At 43.6% G+C, this 23682-nt stretch overlaps 1 protein-coding gene and 1 long non-coding RNA gene across 5 annotated transcripts in view; one reads left to right on the top strand and one right to left on the bottom strand.

The window, feature by feature from the left end:
- Positions 1 to 23682, top strand: part of STARD13 (StAR related lipid transfer domain containing 13) — a 493680-nt gene that overhangs the window by 8861 nt on the left and 461137 nt on the right. The gene's annotated exons all lie outside the window — the stretch shown is intronic.
- Positions 4228 to 9682, bottom strand: LOC122457921. Its single transcript, XR_006277669.1, has 3 exons — positions 9612 to 9682; positions 4858 to 4943; positions 4228 to 4540 (listed from the first exon to the last, which is right to left on the bottom strand). It is a non-coding gene; the product is annotated as an uncharacterized LOC122457921 (long non-coding RNA).

Here is a 23682-nt window from a genome sequence, read left to right as displayed (position 1 = left end):
CCTCCCCCCCTTCCACTTTCACAGGGGTCTTCTTGAGTTCAGGATGGTCAGTCAGGCTGCTGGCAGCCTTACTTGGAGAGTTGCATGTGCATTTCATCCACTACCCCCAGACATCCAGCATCCCTCAGACACCCAGCACCCATCAGTTCTCCTCATGTATTGATCACCCACAGCCCTTTACAGAGTTCTTGGCACCACCCATAATCTTGAGTCCTACTCAGAGCCTTTTGCACACACCCTAGCCACACTTAACTAATAATTAGCTATAGTCTGCACCAGGACCCATTTTGTTGGGAGCAGGCAGAGAAGAGGTGGGCAGTGGCTGGTTTTCTGCGTCTCCAAGGTGGCAACCAAAATGAAGAGTTGGTCTTCAGCATGGTCATGATGATGAGAAGATACCAGTGCACTTTGCAAGTATTTACTAGTTCTTTCATTTAGAGGGCGTGCGAGTGGGGTTTACAGAAGCGCCTGGCAGAACCAGCAAAGTCATGAAGACAGGAACTCTGAGGTGCAGAAAGAGAATGTGGCAAGGTGTGTGACCAAGCAGTAGAATGGGGAATTGGACCTGGAAAGAGCTAATCCTCAGGGTGGCCAGAAGGAGGTGCTCTCGCAGTGAGCAGACCTGTGATATGAGACAATTGGACTGCTGGTATTAAGATGTTGTCATTATAGCCAATTAGTGCTATTCAAAGCCCTAGTCTCAGTTAGGCCCAGCGATTCACCAACAGCTGAGGTAAGTTTTCATGTGCATCTCTTGCCATGTCTCTTGCCAATAACAGCAGATCACTTGAAAATCATTTGAATCTGGTTAAATGATAGTGTTACAGTCCCACCTATCCCAATGTAATTAACATTTCAGGTCAATTTATTTATCTATTATCTTGGTGTAACTCTTAGTCAAAACATTGCAAAAACATGTAATGTTTTGGTGGTGGTCAACTTTTTCATCTACCTGTCTGTAGACTAACTCCTGGATACTTAGCTGTATATGAGGCATGCAGCTAACTGGGTTGGCCTTCTGCTCACCCTGCTGACTTGCCTGCCACACAAAGCATGCATATCACAAATGCCCCCTAATTACAAAATAACCACAAATAACTGAAGTGAGTGCCTATGTGTGTGTATGTGTCATTATGCTGGTATCTGGATTCTGTTACAGGAGTGAACTAATAGTTTTCAGGTGTTACCTTAAATAAACTATTAGAATAGGGTTTTCAACATAATCTGAAACATAAATATCTCTGTCATAAGTGGTGTCCAGAAACAATAGCAATAGGAGTCTCATTTCACGGATTGCAACAAATACGTTTTTAAAAGCATATGGCTTGACTTGCAGAGACAGCACAGTCTGTGAGCAGAAAAAACAAGGATGAGGGGGATGTGCCGGGCACTAACCTAGTGGATGGTGTTGGTGAAGTGTAAGAATCACAAGATGCACGTACAGAGCCCTCCTTGCAGACAGATGCAAGGAGGAGAGGCGTGCTGCTTTCTGAAGCTGTTGGCAATCTGTGCAAGGGCAGGAGAGAACTCACAAAAAGTTCTTGTGAACTATTTGCAGGAGGTAGTGGACAACAACAACAAGATGCTCAACTGTTGAAGATCGAGGGAGGCTTGGGAATTAAGGAGAGAAGCAAAAGAGCAGCACAGAGGGGAGGAACAGAGCCATAACAAGGCATTTTAGCACCCAGAGCAAGTGAGCACATTTGTGTCCCCATAGAGGCAATGCCTCTGCACAGCTGGGTGCTCCCTAGGCAGGGCAGGCTGCGCAGCTCCGAGCTCCGTCCCCGGCACACTCTTACCTCTCCCTCAAAGGAGCCCGGCACTGGCTGGTGATGCCCCATGGAGCCAGCCCTTGACCATGGAGTCTGGCTGCCAGCAGCAGAGCCAGGAGTGCCAGGGGAGTGGCAAGCAAGCACCTCAGGAAGCATCTTACGGCATCTGGGCTCCGGGGGCAGGGGCCGGGGTCAGGGGCATTGCCAGCTAGTGCCGGGCTTCTTCAGAGGAGAGGCAGGAGCACATCAGGGCACAGCTCAGAGCTGTGCCACCTGGCTCTCTGCAGAGCAGAGGCAGCCTGGCTCTGGGAGCAGAGCAGGGAGGGTTGCCGGGCAGCCAGCCAGCACCCCAACTCCCACAGCATGGAGAGCCAGGGGCCCAAGAGGGGTGGGCAGCTTCCGATCCACTGGCTCCTGGAAGGAAGTGATGGTTCTTCTTTGAGAGGTGTCCCTGTGGTTGCTCCACTCCAGGTGTGGGTGAATCCTTGCACCTTTGCTAGGAGATTTTTACAGCAGTACTCATATCGGTCGTGAACGCACAAAGCCTAGCCCATCCTGCTCTGAGTGTACCTTAATAGTACGCATGCACAACCGGTCTCCTCAGTTCCTTCTCTACCATGAAACAGGCCTGAAACAGAGCTCAGCAGACTCGTTAGAGACTTTCTCTCCCTTTGTTCATATACCTTCCCTGTTAGTTAGTTTGTTACCAGTAGTACTTAGATACCACTTTCCTGTCTTTTTCTCTCTAAAACTAAAATTTAAAAAAAATAAATTTTTCTTTGTTCCTGTCAGCCTCAGCCGTTTCCGATATGCCTGGCTTTAAGCACTGCTCTAACTGCAATGATGCCATCCCTCTTTCAGATGGCCATTCAAAATGTATAAAATGTTTGGGGGAGTCCCACATCTGCCAAAAATGTGCCCACTGCAGTAAGCTATAAATCCAGGGCATGTAAGGACAGGAAGCTGAGATTAAAATTGCTCCTCCTTCAGAAATCTTTAGGGTCAGCTTCAAACCCAGGTGCCGACTCTGCTATACGCTGCAATCTCACCCCCCACTGCCGCCTCAAAGAAAGACAAAAAAACTTTAAAAACCAGCACCCTCTCTCACCCACAAAGTGTTCTTCACAGGGCAAGACTTCTCCAGGCAGGTCTACCGCCTCCCTCCTGGCGCTTCCCCGGCTGAGCACCTTTGACGCACTGGGCTCCTCTGGCGCTGGGCGAAACCCGCCTGTAGCTGCAGTGGTAGCACAAAGCTCCGGTGCTAAGGCTTCAGGCTTCCAGTTGCCTGCCTCTCTCGTGGCACCGTTCGGCACCGCGATGGAAGCGGTGCCGACCCATGTCAACATGCTTGACACTGCCCCTCCCCCGCAGGCTATTCTTGCTCTCCCAACACCATCACCCGCTGAGCTGGCCGGCAGTGAAACAATGCTCAGGACACTGGTGCAGCAGATTCCTCTCGCACAGCCCTCACCTCACAGAGGGGCTCCAGCACTGCAATTTACACAGTCAAGGGACTTGCTGGTGTCCTGACCGATCCTGCAGTCACCCCTACTCAATGCCTACTTCTCTCCAAATGCTCATTCGGGGTCTGGACAGCCTTCCTCCAGTGATGAGGAAGCTGGACTGCAGGGCGAGTTTTCACCATATCAAATCTCCCATCCTCAGACCCCAATCAATAAAGATCACAGAAAAATTACTTCGTCCTATTTTCAGGATCCTGCCCCATGATGTGTAAACCCCTGGATGGCATGATCCATGCCCTTTCCACTACAGTGGCAATATTGGGCTCCATGGGCATCTTATTCTCAAGACCACACTCGCCATGCCACCACAGCCAGGCGCAACACCTGCCTGCCACCGCCAGCTGACGAATCTGCCACTGATGTAAGGGACCAGGCAGCACCGTCACAACTGTAGGATCAGTCACGACCTGCCTCCAACCCAGTAGGCCCAGTTGTTATGGCTGATGAAGCCCTACTTCCTCCTCCCCTGTCATCTTTGGACGACTTCTCAAAATTTCAAGACCTTTTCAAAAGAGTTGCTAGTGAGTTAAGAATTAACTTGGAGGAGGTTCCTGAACAGCAGCATGAGTTAACGGACATCCTGCAGCCCTCCTCTTCTTCTAGGATTGCATTACCGATCAACACAGCCCTTTTGGAACCTGCTAATGCCATCTGGCAGACTCCCGCTGCAAGCCTACCTACCTGTAAGCGAGCGGACTACAAGTACTTCATCCCTTCCAAGGGCTCTGAATTCCTTTTCATTCATCCAGCACCAAACTCACTGGTAGTAGATGTAGTCAACCAAAAGACCAAGCTCTAGTTTTCCCGCTCCACCCCACCCAACAAGGACAATAAGCGATTAGATCTGCTTGACTTAAAGTATATGCATCTTCTACATTACAATTTTGCATTGCTAATTATACTGCCGTTCTGGCAAAATATGACCACAAAAATTAAAACAAATTCATGGACTTTATTGATGACATTCTGGAAGAAAAGAAACAACAATTTATGGCTCTAGTTTCCAAGGGACAAATCATCTCACGTACCGCTCTTCAAGCAGCCCTCAATGCAGCCAATACAGCAGCAAGATCCATTGCTACAGCAGTTGTCATGCACCAAGGTTCATGGCTCTCCTCCTCTTCCTTTCCTCGAGAGGTCCAGAAGATCTTTGAAGATCTTCCCTTCGACGGCAACAAACTCTTTGCCTCCACGTCGAACGACGTACTTCACACAATGAAGGATTCAAGGGCAACTCTCCGGTTCCTAGGAATTCAAAGCCTTATGACCAGAAGGCGACAATATAGATCTCAACCTTACCAGCATCCACGCAACCCTGCACACACCAAGCAACTCCATAGGTCACATGAGCAACAGCAGCAATGCCAGAGACCCAGATATCAGCATCACCATCCCAATTCCTCGGCAGCGTCTCAACCCCCTCTGACTAATAAGCAGATCTGAAGCCTTGGTCGAGGGTATGGAAAACAACGTTCCCACTTCAGCTCTTACACGCCACGTCCAAGCTCCTAGCCATAGTCACTGCCTACCTCAGGAGACAAGGGGTCATAATATTTCCTTACCTCGATGATTGTCTCCTCAAAGCCGCAACGCTCAACAAAGTGCTTTGATTCACCCAGCTCACGTCACTTGCTTCCTATTCCTCAGCCTACAAATAAACAAAACCAAATCCACATTCTCTCCTACCCAGCACCTGGAGTTCATAGGAGCACACCTCGATTCCCAGATGGAATTAGCATCTCTCCTGGTGGACCGCTTCAACAACATAAAACTACTGGCCACGAAACTTCGCAACAGTCCTCAGGTCGCTGCTCGAGACTGTCTACAACTATTAGGTCACATGGCCTTGTGCACCTACCAACCTTTTTTCCTAAACCACATGCAAACTCTTTTGAATCCACAATGCACATGTTAGATGTATGCAGGATTTGTCCTTCTATTTGGATAGAACCACGCCCTTTCGGAACTCTTCTAGACTCTTTGTCTCCATTGTGGAGCGCTCCAAAGGGTCACCTATTTCTACCCAGAGACTTTCAAACTGGATTTCTGAGTGTATCCAACTGTGCTACCAGATAAAGAAAGCCACACCTCCTGCCGGAGTCAGAACTCACTCCACTAGATCTGTGGCTACCTCCGTGGCTTTTTTACACAAAGTTTCTCTGGCTGACATCTGTAAAGTGGCCACTTGGTCTGCTGAAAACACATTTGTTAAACATTATGCCCTTACTCCAGGCCCTCTCTCTGATACACGATTAGGCAGAGCTGTATCATCTACCGCATTCTTACCAAATCTGAAGTCCCTACCTCCTTGAGATACACTGCTTTTTAAGTCACCTGGAGTGGAGCACCCGCAGGGACATCTCCTGAAGAAGAGGAGGTTACTCACCCTGTACATGATATCACTTAAGCATGATAATACTAACTCAACAACCATTCAAGCCTCTAGTCACTTGCTCCCTCTTACACCTCTATGAAAACAGCATTCTTAGTGGCAATCACCTCTGCCAAAGGGGCAGTAACTGACGTTCTTCAAGATGAGTGTCCCTGTGGGTGCTCCACTACCCACCCTCCTCCCCTCTACTTTGGAGTTGGGGTAGCCTCCGTTGTACAGAAGGAACTGAGGAGACCGGTTGTGCACGCGTACTATGAAGGTATACCCAGAGCTGGGTGTAGGCTCTGCACGTGCGCGACTGGTACAAGTACTGCTGTAAAAATCTCCGAGCGAAGGCACAGGGACGCACCAACATCTGGAGTGGAGCACCCACCGGGACACTCATCTCGAAGTTACTTCAGTTACTGCACAGGGTGAATAACCTCCTCTTTTCAAACTGTAGGGTGTCCCTACCCCCACAACTTGAAAACCTCTGTGCTAAATGGAAGGTAGAAATCGGGGTGGAATGGACCACATGTGCCGCGCCCCCTCACACACCATTTTTCTGCCCTGAAGCTTTGCACCCTGGGTAGCTGCCCTGCATGTCCTGGCATGGTTATGGCCCTGGGGAGGAGAGAGAAACAGAAAAGGGGAAAGAAAAATATAGAAGCAGAGTGGCCCTGGAAAAAGAAGCCAGTCCCACGTGTTTGCTACCAAACTGGAGACTTCAAACAACCCTCTCAATCACTGCCATAGTGAGGCACTCAGTTCCTCTTCCCCCACCAACACTACAGCAGAGTACTCCAAGACAATACAGTCTAATGCTTCGCCTACGTGTCAAACTTGTCCTCCCAAACACCGGTCTACAATAGTGCTTCAGTAGAGTACAGTGATGGTACACACACTTGCATACCTGTGATAGATGACATCTCTAATTGGTGAGCTCTGATTTTGCTAATGGACTTACCTGATTGTGAGTTGGTCTTTTGGGCATGTTCTTGTGATTGATTGTTAACCTTTAACATGATTTTTTTTAAAGACTTTTTGCTCCATCTTTATCAGTAGCTATTGCACAGCCTTAAGTTCTATAACTGCATATAGGTTGTCATGGGATGATGAGGCAAAGTCCAGATGGTTTTATTTCCAGCTATGGGACAGACTTACTTTAATTAATCAAAGGGAATCTAGAAAGCACTTCACACTTAGTTTTAGCTCAGATCACTACAGACAATTTGCATTCAAATAGAAATGTATGAATTTATTGAACATAAATAAAAATAGTCCTCTGCACCCCCCCCCATCTCTTGATCACTGTTAACAAAATAATGGCATCCCTTACACTGACTGGCTTGCTTAGAACCAGCAACTACTGCATTTCCACTCCCTAGAGAACTCCCTAGTTTCAGGCATGAACTGATCGAATAACTGTTGCTGCACCATGCCAGGATATGCTGTAGCATTTTCCATCCTGTTGGCAGAGATTGTGGAGCACATAGCATTGACTGATGGGATTTTTATTGAGGTTATTTTCACTTCAGTTAACCATCTCCCTTCTAGTGTCACAGCAAACTCCTCTCCTTCCTCCTCCCCCTTCAATGTACATGTGCACACATACTTGTCTAGAAAAAGCTTTTGCTGTCTGTACAATATAACATAACACTTACACAGAGGTACTTTAGTATCTTTAGAGTCATACAAACATTAGCCTGTTAATATAGCGATGTATTGTATTTCCAAGACTTTAATTGTTTAGGATTTAAAATGAATGGTTTCTTAGATATTGGATCTTATATTTAAAATGAGGAGAAAAGCACTGTTATAGTGGTTAATGCACAAGACTAGTCAGAAGATCTGGGTTCTCTTCCTGGCTTTCCTAAAGCTTTCTTGTGTGGGCCAAAGAGTAACTTTTGTGCCTCAATATCCCTATCTCTAATACAGGAAACACATCTGTCCCACAGGGAGGTTGTGGGTATTAATTCATTCATGTTTCTAAAGAGCTTTGAGCCTTTAGTAAGGTACTATAAGTGTGCATCTGTGTGACAACGGTTTGAAAAATGTTGAGTGTTTCACAGTGGGGAGCCGGAGAGAATTCCCCTTGAGTTTGACAACCAGTCTGAAAACTTTTAAAATTCTGGAATTTTAAAATGTAAGACACACTTTTGCAAAGATCTTCATAATTTTTCCCCGAACATTTCAGTGATCAAAATGTTTTATTAGAAATCTGAAATTTCTCTGTGTATCAAACAGAACATGCACAAAGAAGATTGAAAAAAGCATCGAGAGGCAAGTTTTACCCAGGATACAGTCCCGCTTATCTTTTATTTTTAGTTTTAGTTAAAGGCCCAGATCCTGGAGACAATTTTGAGACACCTTATTTTTAAAAGAAAGATTCTAATCTTTATGGTTGTGGAGAAAAGGTTGAAAATTACTTAAATGCACCCTAAAAGCTCAGATAACAGAAGGAAAATATAAACACCCACCAAAGGTGGGCCTGTAAAAATATATAATTGAGGTAGCCTCTTCCATCCTTAAGCACTTCATTTAGGCCACCACTGAAAGGCAACTGTTTCTTCAGTGAAACATAGCAACTCTGCACAGTGATTTTTTTTTTAATTTAATTTTATTAGAAGTTACTTAAGGCAGCCCTCTACAGTTTCAACGGAATAATGTAATTAGCAGTGTTAGTTTGGAGAAAAGTTAGCATCTAGTGTTTTACAAAGTGCCTTTGAGTCTTTAGTGTCCACATGTGATCAGGACCCTAGTATTGTTTTACTCTAAAAAATAGCATCACTGTCAAATGAACACCATATTGGGCTGTTCTTGTTTTATCTATATGGTGGTAACACCTAGAGGTCTCAACCAGCTTAGGCCCCTGTTGTCTTACTTATTGTACAACCATATAGTAAATGAGGAGACCCTGCCCTAAAGAACTTAATCTCAAAGACCAAACATAACAGATGGATGAAACAAACCTGCTGGCAATGGGGGGGGGGTGGGGGGGGGAGAGAGGCTGGGATAACATAACAGGACATTTTAGCATAGACTGTCTATGAATTGTTCACATGAATAATCTTGCCCACGTGATCAGGTTCTAACTGATTGCCATATTTGGGTTCAAGAAGAAATTTTTCCTGGGTGAGGTTGGCAGAGATCTCAAGGTTTTTCGCCTTTCTCCACAGCATGGATAGCTTGCACATTTAAACTAGTGTAAATGGTAGAATCGCTAACTTGAAGCCTATAAATGATCTGAGGACTTCAGTAACTCAGCCAGAGGTTATGGGTCTATTACAGGAGTTGGTGGGTGAGGTTCAGTGGTCTGCAATGTGCAGGAGGTCAGACTAGATGATCATGATGGTCCCTTATGACTTTTAAATCTGAGTTTAATTACACCTTGGTTTAGTGTTAGTTCCAAGGGAAGCATCCCTCTTACAGAATCACCAATACAATTTCCTGCAGCACCTGCTTATTGGAAGTCTCCCATCAATATCCTGACTTTGTCCCAGTAGTAAGTCCTGCTGAGGTATGTCACAGGGTGAGACTCACCCCTGCAGCACCTCCTGCTGGTCTCTCAGAGAATTAGCTCTTGTGTCCCACTGGCCCCCTGTGTCCCTCCCAGACCCCGGTGCCCCTTTTACCCAGGGTGCTGCCTCCTGGTGGTACCCCCACAGTCTCTGGGTCTCCCCTCCCCAGGGAACCCTCACCTACTATCCCCACCTCACCTCAGTCTTTGGCTACTGCCAGTCACCATTGAGCCCATGCACACTGGGGCTGACTGCAGTGTATAAGCCAATCATCACAGGCAAGGGGAGTTTGGACCTGCTGCATCTGCCTACCCATGGGCTGCCCTGTTGCAACCAGTACCCTGGCTTAGGCCATCTGCTAGGCCTCCAGTCTGGAGCCTCCCAGATACTTTGGCCTTCCCCAGCTCTGCTGCACTCCAGGTACCTTCTCAAGCTCCCCAGCTGCCAGGAACATCTCCCTCCACAGCTAGAGGAGACTCTGTGCTTCTGTCCCACTGCCCTCTTATAAGGGCCACCTGGGCCCTCATTAAGCCAGCCACAGTCTGATTGGGGCATTTTCTTCCTTGCCACAGCCCTCTCCCCAGACTGTTTTAAGGCAGGAGTGGGTGACCACCCCACTACAAGTCATAGCACAAACTGGTAGGTCATGCAATGGTGTATATAGCTCAAGAAGAGTTTATACTCTGTGGTTAGGTCCACTTGTTTTTATTCTCAAATTGTCTTCCATTAGCTTTTTGGAAAAAATCCTAAACTACCTCATGCTTATGAGAAGCATCCTCTTTGGAAGGTGAGATGCTGTTATGCCTTACAAATGTAAATTAATCTTCCAGGAGTAATTGATAGAAAAGTAATTTCCTTTATCATGACAAACAGTTTTTCAGCATAAGAGTAATGACTTCAATTTAAAAAACTATAAATTGTGTATTAGGGAGCTCCAGGTCTGACTATTATTCACCGTGAAATATAAATTACACTTTTCTGCATCTAGGTGATTATAAATAACACTGCAGCTAGGACAACATTCTTTTTCTTCACCAGTTTGTTGTAATTGACAACAGGAACAAAAGATCTAGGGTTGTTTATTTTTAATAAGCTAACGGTGCTGCTTAGTGCACTAAATAAAGGTCAAAATGTTCTTAATATTCTCAGACTTTATTAGAGATCGGCATGAACCAAACCTAGACCACCTCAAAAGTGATGGTGGTTCAAAATCCCAGAATCCATATTTCACAAGTTGAACCTATTTCTGTAATAGACCAATGTGATCAAAATCCTGATCTGGATCCAACTTTTTTGCTCAGGCCCATCTCTGAACCTAACAGCATTTATTCTATTTCGGGGGGGGGGGGGGAAATAGGTTAGTTATTCTAAATATGCATTCTGGTGGCACCCATTATGTATGTATGCCCACACACAAAAACAGTCTTTGCTCTGAAGAGCTCAGTCTCAGAAACCAACCACCATGCCATAGGTAGGACAGAGGAATGCAATCAAAAGGCACACATTTATATACATTCATTAAAAATATCCCTGATTCCTCCAAAGATGAATAATGGCTAGATTGACTTCTTGTTACAGTAGAAGTGGGTGCTGCGAATAAGGAGAGGAGAGGATGAAGGTGCTTGTGGGAGAAACAAACAAACCTAGAGGTTGGCATCAGGAAATGCAGAGGAGATGTGGGCAGTGTAAAAAACGTTGTTTGGGCAGTTTGTTAACTCAATTGAGCGAATGCGGTACTTTAAATTCTAAAGAGAATTCTAAATAGAGACTAACCAGCGTCAGTGCAAATATGAGCTTTGCTATGTGTGCTTTCTGGTAATGAGACACTTCCCTAGCATAAACATTTTCACTGCAGTCCGTAAACTAGGGGATATCAGAATGTAAGGGGGATAAAAAGGAGAACTGTGTTTTCCTAATGATCCTCATCGGGAGGCGGAAAAGGTCATGGATCTAAAAGATCAGCAGCAAAATGACTGACTGAATTAGCAACACAGTAGAAAGCTGTGTATTGTGCATGCTGTGTTGCTTTATAAGATTCCTGCTTTTGTCCCTAATTTTGATCATTTGCATTACTTTAGACCACGATACTCAGATCTCAGTGGTTCAGGAGCCAAATTAGCAATCAGCATTACCCAAAAGAGCCACAGTAGTGTGAATTCATTGTTTCATTTAGTTGTATATTATTCTCACAGCAAAATGACTGACCAAGTATTATTTTATCAACTGCAATTGGTTATAACATAGTAAAAGCATCCTGATTCATTTATAATTAAAGGAGTGTTTTAATATCAGATGCTGCAAAGAGCCACTTGTGGCTTGTGAGCCTCAGTCTGAGTATCACTGTTTTAGACCTATTTCTACTGCACTGCAACTTTAGATAGAGCTATAGGAATATGTTCAGATAAGGTGATTTGTAGCAGTGTCCATGAACTAAAACAAGTAACAGAAACATCCTGATGCCATATATCCTCAGACACCCACAAAGCAACAGATGATGATTAGGAATTTCATGGAAGAAATAGTCTCAGATGACCATTGGAGAGACTTTAACTTGAACAAAAGGGATATTTAGTCCAATACAAAGTTAATGGGACCTTAAAATCAAGACTTAAAGCCACAAAAATCAGGAAAATTTGGAAATCTCTTTTAAAAGTAGCCAACATATTTTCTGTGGCTGAGACCAAGCATGTCAAATTTGAGCTCAGAAGAAGTATTTTGGGTCAAGTTAAAGTCTTTGTGGTAGGAGTTTATAATCAGGGCCGCGTTAGTCATTTCTTTTCAATCATTGCTGTTATACTTTTTATCCACCCACCCGCCATCCTTACAAAGAACTCAGACTTTATTAGCTGTTTAATCATTTGAAATCCCCTATTACCAAATGCATTATGAGACCAATGTGTGTCAGAGCATTCAGCTGTTGTTTTGTGTATTTAATAGCCTGTCATATTTTAGTCCCTGTAGAAATTATTCATCAAATGTTTTTCCTCTTCTTAATTAATGTGGCCAAACTAAACATTTCTTTGAAATTAACATAATTGATTCTTTGTCTACACCTGAGATCTAGTGTACAGCTCAGAGACAAAGCAGTTGTGTTCATCCAAAATAAAAGTTGCACTTTTAAGGTCCAATCATGTTTCTCTTGAAGTCAGTGGGAATTCCAGTAAAACCCACTCCCCCCCTTCCCCATTTATCTGAAGGTGGTTCATCCCTGTCTGATCTCATGATACAATAAAATTAACAGATGATTCAGAGATGTAAATAATGGTGGTGTGCTTATTAAACTCTGAAAGACATATATAGTCCTCTAATTTACGATACTGCATGCTGTTTTCTTTCCTCTCTTTTTTTCTATATGCAATTAATGACTACAGGCTTGATTCATTGCCTTTAATCTGCTGGGGGAACAGGAAATTCAGAGGCCCACTTTGTTTTAAGTGTGCTCTTGGGCTGACAGCTGTAAAATGACTGGCCTGCTGTTGAGCCAGCTTCAGGGGCTCCCATAGCTCTAAAGGCCAAGAATATTTTCTCCTGGATCCAGGCCGTGCAATTCAACTGGAAAACTAAATTGTAATAGAGCAACAAATATCTGAATTTGGATGGGGAGGACAAGCTTAATGCTTGTCTTAATTACAGCACAAAATAATATAGCAATAAAAAAAATGTTGGGACATTCAATCCACCCTGTACCAACGCAGGATAGTTCCTGTGACTATAATCACCCCTAAAGTTGCACACTAGTGCAATGGTGTTTGAACAAAATATTACTTTCTCACAAGGCATAACACACTGGTTATTAATATAATTGTACAATGGAGGTGTTAACGTTATATGTAAAGTTTATGAATTCCCTGTGATGTTTCTAGACTATGTTTAAGACAAGATGGCCAAGGTAAAGGTAATAAACAGGTCTGTCCTAGACAAAGCAATGTGGGTTTACCGCAATTTATATATTAGCTCTAAAGAACGGTATCAAGCTAAACAAGTGGAGATTATCCTGATCCTAAACTCAAGAGATGGAGAATTAACATGTTCCATGCACCCTAGAGAGAGATTGGAGCCTGAATCCCCAGGAGGCCTTCCTGACTCCCCTTTTGGGGATATAAGGAACATAGATTCTGTCCTTATTCTTCACCTCAGCAGATGAAGAAACAGAGCAATTTGATCTCAGTGATAGGTCCTAGCCAGTAGAAAGCTGGAAAGATGACCGGGGTGTAAAAAATAATCTTGAACAAAGACTTTATTTTGCTAGATTAAGTTTTAGACTTAGATGCATGTTTTCACTTCACTCTTATTTGCTTGTAACTATCTCTACCTTTATCTCTTCAACTTGGTATCACTTAATCCCCACTCTTTTAATAAACCTGTTTTACTTGTACTGTAAACCAATTCAATGCTGTGTTTCAAGGGAAAGGTGTATTTACCCCAGTTAAATTGATAAACTATGATGTACTGACTCTTTAACAGAGCAGCAAACTTACTGTGATCTGTGAATGCACAGTTGTAAGGGCTGTGCATTGCAGAGAGACATCTCTGAAGAGTTTGGGGGCTTAAGTTCACTGTTACATACTAGGTGAGGTTTGGACTGGGAGAGCCCTGAGGAGTTTGTTGGTGAGGAAAACAGACTGGTGTGGGAAGGAGCTGACACAGTCTAATCACCAGCAAAACTCACTCGTGAGAGGCAGATCAGGTAGTATAGTGGCTCATAGCTGTGAGTATCCCCAGCAGCATGTTACAGTTCCCTACAATACACTTTCTGTCACGAGTTCAACCGACATTCATAGATTCATAGATACTAAGGTCAGAAGGGACCATTATGATCATCTAGTCCGACCTCCTGCACAATGCAGGCCACAGAATCTCACCCACCCACCCCTTCGAAAAACCTCTCACCTATGTCTGAGCTATTGAAGTCCTCAAATCATGGTTTAAAGACTTTCAGCAAGTGACCTGTGCCCCTTCCTATAGAGGAAGGCGAAAAACCTCCAGGACCCCTTCCAATCTGCCCTGGAGGAAAATTCCTTCCCGACCCCAAATATGGCGATCAGCTAAACCCTGAGCATATGGGCAAGATTCACCAGCCAGATACCCAGGAAAGAATTTTCTGTAGTAACTCAGATCCCACCCCATCTAACATCCCATCACAGGCCATTAGGCCTATTTACCATGAATATTTAAAGATCAATTAATTACCAAAATCATGTTATACCATCTTCTCCATAAACTTGTCAAGTTTAATCTTAAAGCCAGATAGATCTTTTGCCCACACTGCTTCTCTTGGAAGGCTATTCCAAAAGTTCACTCCTCTGATGGTTAGAAACCTTTGTGTAATTTCAAGTCTAAACTTCCCAATGACCAGTTTATATCCATTTGTTCTTGTGTCCACATTGATACTGAACTTAAATAATGCCTCTCCCTCTCCGGTATTTATCCCTCTGATATATTTATAGAGAGCAATCATATCTCCCCTCAACCTTCTTTTAGTTAGGCTAAACAAGCCAAGCTCCTTGAGTCTCCTTTCATAAGACAAGTTTTCCATTCCTCGGATCATCCTAGTAGCCCTTCTCTGTACCTGTTCCAGTTTGAATTCATCCTTCTTAAACATGGGAGACCAGAACTGCACACAGTATTCTAGGTGAGGTCTCACCAGTGCCTTGTATAACGGTACTAAAACCTCCTTATCTCTACTGGAAATACCTCGCCTGATGCATCCCAAGAATGCATTAGCTTTTTTCACGGCCATATCACATTGGCGGCTCATAGTCATCCTGTGATCAACCAATACTCCAAGGTCCTTCTCCTCCTCCGTTATTTCTAATTGATGCGTCCCCAGCTTATAACTAAAATTCTTGTTATTAATCCCTAAATGCATAATCTTACACTTTTCATTATTAAATTTCATCCTATTACTATTACTCCAGTTTATAAGGTCATCCAGATCCTCCTGTATGATATCCTGGTCCTTCTCTAAATTGCAAATACCTCCCAGCTTTGTATCATCCACAAACTTTATTAGCACACTCCCACTTTTTGTGCCGAGGTCAGTAATAAAAAGATTAAATAAGATTGGTCCCAAAACTGATCCTTAAGGAACTCCACTGGTAACCTCCCTCCAACCTGACAGTTCACCTTTCAGTAGGACCCGCTCTAGTCTCCCCGTTAACCAATTCCTTATGCACCTTTTGATGTTCATATTGATCCCCATCTATTCCAATTTAACTAATAATTCCCCATTTGGCACGGTATTAAACACCTTACTGAAATCTAGGTAAATTAGATCCACTGTGTTTCCTTTGTCTAAAAAATCTGTTACTTTCTCAAAGAAGGAGATCAGGTTGGTTTGGCACGATCTGCCTTTTGTAAAATCATGTTGTATTTTCTCCCAATTACCATTGACCTCAATGTCCTTAACTACTTTCTCCTTCAGAATTTTTTCCAAGACCTTGCATACTACAGATGTCAAACTAACGGGCCTGTAGTTACCTGGATAACTTTTTTTCCCTTTCTTAAAAATAGGAACTATGTTAGCAATTCTCCAATCATACGGTACAACCCCTGAGTTTACAGATTCATTAAAAATTCTTGCTAATGGGCTTGCAATTTCATGTGCCAATTCCTTTAATGTTCTTGGATGTAGATTATCTGGGCCCCCCGATTTAGTCCCATTAAGCTGTTTGACTTTCGCTTCTACCTCAGATATGGTAATATCTACCTCCATATCCTCATTCCCATTTATCAAGCTACCATTATCCCTAAGATCCTCATTAGCCTTATTAAAGACTGAGGCAAAGTATTTGTTTAGATATTGGGCCATGCCTAGATTATCCTTAACCTCCACTCCATCCTCAGTGTTTAGTGGTCCCACTTCTTTCTTTCTTTCTTTCTTTCTTTCTTTGTTTTTCTTCTTATTTATATGGCTATAAAACCTTTTACTATTGGTTTTAATTCCCTTTGCAAGGTCCAACTCTATTTGACTTTCAGCCTGTCTCACTTTATCCCTACATGTTCTGACCTGAATAAGGTAGCTTTCCTTGCTGATCCCTCCCATCTTCCACTCCCTATATGCTTTCTGCTTTTTCTTAATCACCTCTCTGAGATGCTTGCTCATCCAGCTTGGTCCACAACTCCTGCCTATGAATTTTTTCCCCTTTCTTGGGATGCAGGCTTCCGATAGCTTCTGCAGCTTTGATTTAAAATAATCCCAGGCCTCCTCTACCTTTAGATCCATAAATTCTTCAGTCCAATCCACTTCCCTAACTAATTTCCTTAATTTTTGAAAGTCAGCCCTTTTGAAATCAAAAACCCTAGTTGCAGATTTTTTTGTTAATCCTTCCGTTCAATTTGAACTGAATTAGCTCATGATCACTTGAACCAAGATTATCTCCTACAACCATTTCTTCTATGAGGTCCTCACTACTCACCAAAACCAAATCTAAAATGGCATCCCCTCTAGTCAGTTCAGCAACTACTTGATGAAGGAATCCATCAGCTATCGCATCTAGGAAAATCTGAGCCCTATTATTATTACTAGCATTCGTCCTCCGGTCTATATCTGGGAAGTTAAAGTCTCCCATGATCACGCAGTTTCCATTAGTATTTACTTCATTAAAACATGGCTCTATCCATATCCAAATTAGATCCTGGAGGTCTATAGCACACCCCAAGCACTATACCGGGGAGGCTCTAATAGTTTTCTTCCCCAATGTAATTTTTACCCAGACGGACTCTGTCTTATCCATTCCATCACTTCTTATTTCTTTACATTTTACCCCATCATTGATATACAATGCTACTCCATCACCTTTACCTTTATTTCGGTCTTTCCTAAACAGCACATACCCTTCAATACCTGTAGTCCAGTCATGACTACTATTCCACCGTGTTTCCGTTATCACTATAATATCTGGTTTCACTTCCTGCACCAGTAGCTCTAGTTATATAACCCAGTTGTTAAGCCTAGGTTAAGTTAGCCCAGAATTCAGTTATTCAAAGAGGCAGAGTGCAAGGGAATCTGTTGAGTTTAACAGATTGGAAAAGAACAGTCAGTATAGTTACCACATGTTGGGACTCCAGGGTCAGTAGGCCTGATTCTTGCTCAATTAGGGAAGATTCTCCAGCTGGTTGGAGGCGGGGAAAGGGAACAGTATTTTTATGTTTAAACTTTTCATGAGGGAATAGAATGGGGTTCTACAGCTGGGAAGATGGAGGGCAAATGGAGAACTGTTTGTTTTTTAATTGGTTCAACAGTAATGTTTGCAGCCCTCCTGGAGGCCACTGTAATAAAAACAAATAATCAGATCGTACTGCTAGATCAAAAATTCCCAAACTGTGGGACATCCCCACCCCCAGAGGCATGATGAGGTTATCAGGAGTGTGCGAGGACCTAAAGGGGGCCATGTCTTGTCCAGTAGGGGAAGTGGACGGAGCTCTGTGTAGGCAGTCTTGGCTGTCAGGACCAGGGTCCCTGGCTGTCGTGCTCCCCCACTGCCGCAGCAGTTATTCTCCTGGGCTGGCAAGGCCAGTGAAGAGACTGCAAGTGGGAACACAAAGACTGCACTCTGGGAGGATTGATCTCTTCACCCCCTCCCCCAACTCCATCCCTTCACTGGGGCCCAGAGTACAGAGCCTGACAGACAGGGCCGTGCTGAAGGGCTGGGGTTTGGAGGGGGCTGTGTTTGATGTGGGGGCCAATACTCATGGGGACTGGCCTGAATCCAGCCCTTCATTTGTGGCCCCATTTGCTTCCCCTGTGCAGGGTGGGGAGTGAGATGGGCAGGGAGCCAATTCCCAGCAGCCAAGGCTCCCCAACTGCTACAAGGAGCAGAAGGCTTCCTCAACTGCCACATGGTGAGTTACCCCTCAGCTCCCATGAGGGGGAGCACGTGGAACATGTATCTCCAAAGGAGGACTTGGCAAAAAAAACAATGGCTTAAAACCTCTGCCTTAGATCCATGCTTGGAGGGAATCTTTCAGGTCTGCCCCAGGCTGCATGGTGATGGTGGTGAACATGAGTCCCTTACCTTCTCCTGGACCTACCAAGAGCTCTGTGTGGGTCTGGGGATTGGCATGTGAAGGCGAGGGACAGTGGCATTTCATCCAGTCCCTGCCTGTGTGGGACATCTGCTAAGAGTTAATACAGACTGTACCCATGAGTCACACTAAATAATTTCTCTAGTTAGTGTTTACAACCATATTAATTATTGTTCACATTATGATCATACCTAGGAACCCCAATCAGGATCCCTTTGCGTGAAGCACTGGACAGACCAGTAATGAAGATGGTTCCTGCCCTAAAGAGTTTACAGCCCAGATGATCAACAGTGTGTTTCCCACTCTTTGTGATTTTTTTATTCCCAGAATTTGGTGTGGCTTTTTATTTCTTAAAGCTTCAGTTGCTGGAAGCAAGAGATTGCATGAAAAGCTCAGCTTTCATTTTAAAAAAAGCAAGTTTCTAGTCTTAATGGTTGCAGAGAAGGTTGGTTTTTTTTTAAATGTGACAAAATGCATCCTGACAGTTCAGAAGGAAGATATAATGACGAAATGTATTATTTGGCTTAAAAATCAAGTGTGTGTGGCAGGGGGGTTAAATCTCATGACTTCTGGGGTCCTGACTCATGATTTTTGAGCACTTGCTGTTGGCAGTGCTACTGGCAGATGTATGAAACAAACAGAGTGGGGGTGGTTACGAGGATGAGGAAACAATACAATTAACCCAGTTGAGCAGAAAAGAGAAGTCACTGTTCCCCACTCACATAACCAATGCCAGATGAATGTGAATTGTAGACACCTTGGCAAAGGTAGATTTATTTATTTATTTTATTTTATTTTAAGAAGGGATTTAAGAGGATAATGTGTAATTTTCCCCATGCACTGGATGACTGAGAAGAGATAAATGGGTGATTGATGATGTCTTCATTGGCAGAATGAAGGTTGGAGTCGATTGCTCAATAAGCTAGAAGATTTGATACGTGGGTTAAATGGTGAAGGTGCATAATGGCAAAGACAAGGAGCTTGTGTGAGATTTGGGGGCGGGGGGAGGAGCTTGTGGACGGCTGCAGCATGGGGCCTTGTGATCAAAACACTGACTCAGAGGTGATCCTAACAGCTGTGTTTTTTACTTGAGAGGTTTGACAGGTTTTTCCAGGGTGCAACCTGAACCGTGGGACCACTGAGCCCTGTCTTACCAACTTGCAGTATCCCTCTCACACTGTGATGCTGTGACAAGCTACAAACCACTTACACAGACATCCACAGGCCAGGACACACCCAACTGAGTTGCATAAATGCTTCTCCCACCCACTCATGAACCAACAATAGGGAGGCTCCAGCCAATTTCTCCCCCGCTTGGTACACCAGAAGTGTACCTTCTTGCACTGGTCAGAAGCGTGACCAGTGTAAGTTCATTACTCAATCTGCCTCTCCCTTGATATGGAGAGGGGACACATGAGCCTTTGTAACTGAGCTGAGATTTCCCAAGCTCTTCAACCAAACCACACTGTTTTAAATAAAATATAAAACAGATTTATTAACTAGAGAGAAATAGATTTTAAGTGATAAATAGTAAGCATAGAGATCAAAGTTGGTTACCTATGAAATTAAATTAAATTCACCATGTGAGTTCTATAAATTAAGTAGCATTTGAATCAAGCAGTGTCTTACCCTGATAGTACAAACAGGTCACAGATCTTCAATACACAGGGTGAAACTTTCCTTCAGCCCAGGACCCCCTCCCCAGTTCAAAGTCTTTGTCCTCCACACGTGTTTCCAGATGTTGAGTTGTGGGGAAAATGAGATCAAGGCATGATGTCACTCCCCTTCTTTTATAGTTTCTTCCAGCTTGCTGGAAAGATCTTTTGCTATGACATGGATCAAGCAGCCTCCATTATATATATGGTCTCTCTGAGACATGTTCATTGTAAACAGTTCCTTGGATAGTAGTTGGGAGTGTGGATTCCCTTTAATGGGTCACCAGCATGTGTGGCTATTCCATTGTTGTATCTGAAAGGCTGGTTATGTGTGTTCTCAATCCCACAACGTATTTCAATAACACACAGCATAACTTCACATTCAATGATAGCACACATAGTCCAACAGGGTATTGATGTTCAACAGATTGAGACTTTTAAAATGTTACCTCACAGGGCATAATTTGTACAAAACATATCATAATTATGACAGTGGTGAATATGGGGTTTCCAGAGTGTTGATTTAAGGCACAGAGCGTCAAAGGAGATAATGCAACCATCATCAAGTCCAGAGAGGAGGCGATTACAGTAGTTGAGGGCTGGCTTACGATGACTAGGGCCTGAATGAGAGCTGTTGTAGTCTGGACAGACAGAAAAGGCCAATAGAAATATTATACAGGTAGAAGCAGCAAGACTTGGACATGGCCTGGATGTGTGGGTCTAACGAGAGGGCTGTTTCAAAGATGACACTCAGATTATGGGGTACAGACTGAGGGGATGGTTTAAAAATGAAGAGGGGAAAGCTCAGTTTTAGCCATGTTGAACCTTTGTCTAACTTTGAGCACAGGAGTATTACCGTTTACACCATGCTTAAATGTGTTGCTGAATTGGGGCCCAAATTACTTGAATCACTTTGTACATGAAGACTGAATTCCTGCTCATTTACAAGGTGCTGTACAACTTTGCTCCATCTGTATCTCTGATTTCTACCTAGTCTCCCCCTTGTGACCTACGTACTGCCAGCTTGCCTCATTTTGAAAACTCCCTTTGTCTTCTCCCTTTGTCCCTTTCTCCATGTTGCTCCATGTAACTAAAGCAACTTCCCTCTCTAGGGGTCCGACATATACTGTGGTATATTCTCTACATTCAAATGCCTCCTTAAAACCCCCTACTGTTGTCTTGTCTCTGGTAAGGTACCTCTGCTCTAGTGCTATCATCTGCTTCCCAAATCTGTTCTTTAAAGGGTCAAGCACATCTGTTATCTTTATTTGATGTTACCCTCTTTCATTTCCCTTCCTGCTCTGTTCTTTTAATTCCCTATGTTTGTCTAACTTACACTGTAAACTCCCTAGGGCAAGAAGCACAGGCAGATTCTCATCCTGACTACACTGGAGTAACTTCATAAAAGTCAAAGGAGTTACTCTGGAGTTACCTTGATGTAACCAGAGGCAGAGTCTAGACTTTTTTTTTCTTTCTGTAAATACATAAATGTGTTTTATGCAACTAACAATATCAAATCTGCTTCATTTAGAGAGTTTAACATTGAATTTAAAATCTGCAGAATGATGCTGATCTTGAAAAGTATCTTATCCGTGAAATACAACTAAAAACCTACATGAATTGTCAAGCAGGAGCAGTTAAATAATTTCAGACAGGCCATTGACAACTAGAAGTCAGATGAGATCTTTACTATTCAACACACTAACTTTAAATGGAATCTGGGGCAGGCTGGAGAAGCATATATACAATGAAGATCTAGCAATTGACTCATGCAAATCATATCTGACTTCCTCTGGAGCCCTGTCAGCCACCTCAGATATTCAAAAAGTATTCTTCAAATTTATCTGAGGAATGTAATGGAGGCTGAGATCCCTGGTATCTGAAAGAAGAGGTGAAGCTACAGGGGTACTGATCCAAGCTTAAGTAATCAAGATCAAAATATTTATTTTCCATTATGTGATGAGCCTTACATGGTGCTTCAGTTTCATCTGAAATTCAGCTTCTAGAGTGAGCTTGGGTTACTAAACGTAAACTTTCTCTGCACATCGCACCCCTGCTGAAAACACAGCGTGGCTTCCTTCCAGAAAAAATGATTTTTAAAATCATTTTATGCTTACTGGACATGCTGTGAATGAACATAACTGCTCTTTTATACTGTCAGCTCCTTACATCCCTGCAGGCATCTCTCTTCTATTATGCCCTCAAACTCTTTGCCTCTGCAGATTAGAGGACATTGAAGAATGTGTAACTCTGTCATTGTGATGACAGCTTTTGCAACTGACACGTACTGATGCCCAGTGATGGTTGGCTTGTATGGAAGTTTACCACTATGCCCAGGTATGTAAGCTGTTCCAAAAGGAAGAACTTCATTGTATAATTTTGGTCTTACTTATTGAATGAGTCTCCCATCCTATATGAAGTTCCTGGCACAAGAAGGCCACACAGCCATCTTCCATGGGGGAAAAGGGAGAGGAGAGGGCAGAGATGGACATAACACTATGCCATAAAATGACTAAATAGCAGAAAGGCAAAGAAACTACCATGACTAAGATATTGCTGCAGCTATTGGCATTAATTACCATGAGGAAGTCACTATGGTTTCAGGGACACAGTGGGAAAACCATGGACAGCTGGTGATCTGCAGCAGCTGGCAACAAATCCATGCCCCTTCTCTGTTCACAGGGTTGTGGAAACTATTCCCTTTACCAACTACTGCTTCCTGCTGGGATCTGTAGCTAAATTTCTTTGCTGTCCATGCCTGTAGTGTCGGGGTGGTACCGGCATGGGAAACAAAGCTGTGATTTGGTACTGAGATACTACCATGAAAGATCCATTAAAAATATTTTAAGAGACTCAGTATTGTCCCTTGTCCTCTGTATTACCCACATTCCCTTCAGCCAGGCTTCTTTTGGCTCTCTGTGGTCCTGCCAGCTCTGAGCTGCTGCTATTGCTGCATAACCAACCGTGAGATATGTAGAAGATATTAGTCTGGGTTCTCCCTTACTAATTATTATTATTTATATTAGTAGTAGGGCCTAGAGGCTTCAAGTGAGATCAGGGCTGCGTCATGCTAGTCACTGTGTAAACGTACTAAAAGATAGTCCCTGCCTTTAAAAGCTTGCAGTCTAAATCAACTGAAGGTGGGTGAGGAATAAAACATAGATCTCAGTCCAGTGCTCTAGCCATTTGACTATGCTACCTTCTGCTAGTCCACTCTCTTATGGACATGGGCGTTTGCATTGCTTCCCTTGACCAACTGTTCAACTCTAAGATACAGCTGCCCTTTAGCCTACCATTTATTGGGGCTTACTGCTCAGTTCTGGCTACACACACCTCGTGCCCTGCTAGGTTGTCTTTGCAGTGTAAACGGGGCAATTGGGTTGCATTTTTTCTTGTTCTAAGTATTATGCTTGGTGGCCTGACTGGGGCCCATATGAATATGAAAAATCTCTTTTTGGAGCTTGGCCTGAAGGTTTCTGCATGAAGCATGTGTAACTATGAACTACAAATTGACCATGTCATTCAAAACCTTCAGGTGAACTTTTCTAAAGTGCAAAACTGAGACGACAGAGGGGGGAGAAAATGGTGATGTATAGTAGGACCATGGACTTTCAGAGAGAGAAATGCTGGGGCACTACTTCGTTTTGCCCTCCAGAAACACAGGTGTAAGCACAAGCGGTGGGTGCAAAAGGTAATTCACAGAACTCTACTGCTCAGGGTTTGTGTTGCATTGCTAATGGATGGCAATAGTAGCATGGACAAAAATGTACAGGCAATAGGAATAGCCTGATTGTGCGGAATTAGGAGTCCTAA

Source organism: Dermochelys coriacea, chromosome 1 (assembly GCF_009764565.3).
Source record: "Dermochelys coriacea isolate rDerCor1 chromosome 1, rDerCor1.pri.v4, whole genome shotgun sequence".
Taxonomy (NCBI): domain Eukaryota; kingdom Metazoa; phylum Chordata; order Testudines; family Dermochelyidae; genus Dermochelys; species Dermochelys coriacea.
Note: the sequence above shows the minus strand (reverse complement) of the source record. Positions and strands in the feature narration are given on the sequence as shown.